This window comes from Octopus bimaculoides, chromosome 8 (assembly GCF_046866305.1).
Source record: "Octopus bimaculoides isolate indiv1 chromosome 8, ASM4686630v1, whole genome shotgun sequence".
NCBI classification, from domain to species: domain Eukaryota; kingdom Metazoa; phylum Mollusca; class Cephalopoda; order Octopoda; family Octopodidae; genus Octopus; species Octopus bimaculoides.
In genome coordinates this window covers 34,258,004-34,263,003 of record NC_142935.1, presented here as the reverse complement: position 1 = coordinate 34,263,003, position 5,000 = coordinate 34,258,004, and positions in this window count along the sequence as shown.

The window sequence follows — 5,000 nt, the reverse complement described above, 5'->3', positions numbered from 1 at the left end:
TATTTCATATTTTAGTTTTGCTTCCTTTAATCTCCATATTAGGTCCGCTTGTGAAGTTAAGTGTCACCGGCTTTTCTTTCGGAATGAGTAGATATAGTTGCGATAACGGACGAATATCAACCAATAACGAATACTTAAATGAACTATCAGCTCCTTCATAAGTAGAATGAGATGGAAAGCGTTCTTGTGCAACAAGAAAATGATCACACAGGAGTACCAGAAGGAAGAAAATGCACTCAAAAAGGAATACAAATCCATGGGAAACCCATTAACAAATCAACCTGACGCAATTCGGTGAAGAACTATGCAAAATAATAAAGAATATCAAATTCAGGAAATGCCCAAGAAGGATAAACGAACACCAACAAAAATTGAAAAGCATATTGAAAATTGTTTAAAATGCAAACGGAATACAAGTACCTGCGGACAAAACCAGTAAACTTTATATTGTAAACACCACACTATATGATAATTTAATGAGAATAACATGTACTTAGCAAATACAAACATAAACCCAACAACACCTTAACTAATATAAACAATAAAGAATATGAAATAATAAAAATACTAGAGATAAATGACAGTACGGAACTATATGTCGCAAATAAACCTAGGATAAACCTTAAAAACCAATTAGTTTGATAACGACGCCAATGCCAGGCTAATATGTCCATTGAAATCAGACATAGGACGTATAAGCAAAAAAAACAAGATAGGTGATATGATGCCCAAACTAAAAATTAATATTAGAGTTGCCTTTTAGTCAAACACTCGGCAGTTGATAGGATGGTTTAAAAAAATGGAAAAAAATAACCTCCAAATGTATACATAGACGCAAGAGTGGCTGTGTGGTATGTAGTTTGATTGCCAACCACATGGTTCCGGATTCAGTCCCACTGCGTGGCACCTTGGGCAAGTATCTTCTACTATAGGCTCGGGCCGACCAAAGCCTTGTGAGTGGATTTGGTAGACGGAGACTGGAAGAAGCCTGTCGTATATATGTATATATATATATGTATGTATGTGGTGTATATGTTTGTGTGTCTGTGTTTGTCCCCCTAACATCGCTTGACAGCCGATTTTGGTGTGTTTACATCCCCGTAACTTAGCGGTTTGGCAAAGGAGACCGATCGAATAAGTACTAGGCTTACAAAGAACAAGTAGAAGAGTAAAAGAGTAATTAGAGATATAGTCAGCTACTACTCCACAATTAACTCTATGATACTCAATAAAACACTCATATTAGAAATGACAAATTCTAGCCAAGTCAGCTGTTATTATAATATTTACAGCGCGATAAACCGTTAGTAATTATTGCAACAATCTACGGACAAGGTCAGATAGAACGAATTCCTTCGATATACTAATGGGTTCGAGCGACTAAGTTCCGGTCACGGATATTGTAGTATTTTACATCTTATTCCACATCAAATCCACGTTCTCACAGATAGTGATGGTGGTGGAGGGCGGTCTATATTGAGACGATACCCTTTTCGTAATACATAATTGCACTAAAGTTGAAAGCGAGAGATATAGAAAAATATCTATGCAGATTATTTTAAAATGTCAGCCTATCTACAACTATAGCTATTAATACCATAGGATAAATATACTAGATGCTACTTTTAACTTAGAAACAGGGATGTATGAACCATACCACACACAGAACGAGTGTCTTAGATACATAAATGTAAAATCCAATCATCCAACATCCATAACCAAAGGAACAGTTCGGAAAATAGCCAGCAGAATATCACGCCTAGCAGCCAGCGAGGCAATATTCAACATACATGCACCTTACTATAATGAAGTATTAGCCAGGGACGGGTGTAAGGAAAAAAATCACGTTCATACCTGGCGAAGCCATAAATAATACTAATACCCACGCACCTAAAATGGAAAACACATACAACATGAAAAATAACAAACACATAAAAATAAAAGCATAAAAACCAAGACGCAATGGAAAGATTGGAAAAAAAACAAACAAAGCCCAAAAGAATAAAGATAAGTGCAAAAGTGAAGCACAAAATAACAACAACACACAAAATACGTTAATGGAACCAAACAAAAAATACAAAAACCGAGCTCTTATTGTATAACCCAGTTCTTGGATTGCAAATATCATCGAAGGTAGGTAAACAATTCCTTGCAGCGTTAGATAGGTGCTTCCCTAAAACACATAAATACTATCGTAACTTCAAAAAGCACACAGATAGTTAAATTATCGTACACCACATCTAACGACATGGAGTAATGCATACACAAATGCAACAATAAAATATACATATGTAAACAATGACCGAAGACAAAGAAAGAACAACACAACACAGGGTATAGGAACTATAACAAAAATAAGCACAATAGGGATCACAAAACCATGGCTAGCGACATTGAGAGTTATAAAAGGATCCAAACACAAACTCAAAAATGTATTTAAAAAAAGGCAATAACTTCAAGAACACTTCAGACACTTCTAATCAACTGGAAGATCACAAAAACAAAAAGTCACCAAATAACTATAAAAATAATAATAGCGCAAATTATTACAGCTGCCGCAAGAAATCTGCATGTCCGCTCATGAACCAATGCATGTAAAAAATAAAAAAAAAACATTACATACAAATGCATCATTATAACATCACAACAATAATACGCATACTAACAGCCTCGGAAATCTAATTCATAATCCGTTATTGCAACCATATCTCCTAATACCGAAAGATAAGCAGGCAACATAATCAATATCACTAGTAGAACAAACATGGAGTTTAAAAGGAGGAAAAATACTATATGAAATAGAACGGTCAATAATAAAAAGTGCACACCCATATAATATACTATCCGGCGTATATGACTTGTGCCCTGAGGACGCGTTCTGCATTCTGTTAAGTAACGAAAATTAGGTAAACCACCATACTGAGAAAAGCCAAATATGCTGTCACCGCTCCAAATTTGCGTTTTCCATATGCAACACAGTAGACTAATAATAATAGTTTAGTGAACGCTCTGGCAAACCCCTTCTCCACTAGCCAAGTGTGCGTGCGTCTAATTGTATTTGTATATATACACAAGCGCGCTTGTCCGCGTGTAGAGTATGAATGTATGTATGTATGTATGTATGTATGTATGTATGTATCTATCTATCTCTCTATCCCTCTCTCTCTCTCTCTCTCTCTCTCTCTCTCTCTCTCTCTATATATATATATATATATATATATATATATATATATATACACGCGCGCGAACACATCTGTGTATGTATATGCGTGCGTGCGTATGTATATATGTACATATATTTGTATGTGTGTATGTATATGGGTGCGCGGATATATGTGTTTTTTTACGTGTGTGTCTGTGAGTGTGTGTCCGAGCGTTAGCATGTATAACCAATCACGAAGAACCAAGGAACCTTACAAAGAAATCAAATGCAAACCCTTTTTCTCCGCTCACTGTGACTGGACTCGGAATATTATGGTTGGGAAACATGGTTACATTTTGTAATCAAATGCCTCTGTTTACAGTGTAATATATAGACCGGTGTCAGCAGTTTTAATAATGATTGTATGTCATATGATAGCCCCGCTGTGAAGAATGCCGTTAATACTTGTGAAAAGAAGATTTTGTCTTGTATAAATATCTTCTTGCAAAATGGGGCTTTTCTAAATTGGACAAAGCACAATCTATTTTGGAACAAGGTAACAAATTATAGTGGGCTAAATAAATCCTAGCATACAGTTGACAATTTAGTTCTTCCTTCCAATTCAAAAGGAAGTATCCCAAAGAATTAAGGCCATAAGCAAACGCCGTAAAATAATACATTAGGTACTGCTGTTTCATATATAAGTATAACATCTTTTTCTTTTGCAAGGTCTTGATAAAAACGTCCATGTTTTTAAAGCTTTGGTTTCCCAAATGAGAGAATGCAGAGTAAGGGACCTAAAAAATTAATATATACGTGTAGCATATAAATCGATATCATGACTCAGTTTATAATGTTATCCGTGACTTAATGTCAGAAATAGAAATTGTATATTTTTCTAAGTTAGACTGTTTTTTTTATCTTGATCATAGGACGTTGGTAAATTAGATTATTGTTATTGCAACGGATATTTTGATTTATACATCTACTTTCTTTTTGTATATATCTGTCTATATATACTTCATATATCTATCTGCATCAATTAAAAATATGCGTAACTTTTAGCACATTCGCTCTTTTATTGCATATATGATTCACAGTTACTTTATATGAAAAGATATCATGAAGTTGATATATTACATTAATTCTATGTTCTGGACACGGAAAATTACGATTGGTAAATAGAATGCTATAGAAAGTGGAATGATCTGACCCAATGAGTTGTGAAATGAAAAATCTAGCTGAGTTTAACTGATAGCAGTACTTGCTGAGGTTAGGGTTATGTATATCATAATTTTGTTGTAATTATATAAATATAAATAATACTAGTAACATAAAACTTGTTTGCTTTGGTAAAATGATTATACGTAGTTAAAAGTAATAATAAATTTTGGGGTATCTTAATATTTCGGATTAATGCATCTTTTAGTTGCTTTAGATGTCCGTTATTGTTTCGAATTACGTACTAGGCCAACAGCCTTGGGATGTAGTGATTAGAAAATTACAAGCAACTTAATATTTGACTCGTAGTTTATTTTACCGGCCAGTGGGATGAACAAAAGTTGGCCATGATAAAATTTGAATTCAAAAGCTACAGACTCGTAACTGATCCCATGTATCAATTTTCTCGGATGCTCTAAAGCTTCTGTCAGCTAGTCCTATAATGCCAACGCACATATTTAATAGTTTCTGATATAATTACAAAGGTGGCAATTTTCATGAGAGAGAGAGAGAGAGAGTGAGAGAGAGAGAGGGAGAGAGAGAGTTTAGGCGATTTTATGGAGGTATTATCGACACTAGCATTTTTATTCAGAATGCATAGAGTCGGAATAAATGGAAGTATCTTATTCCGCGACAC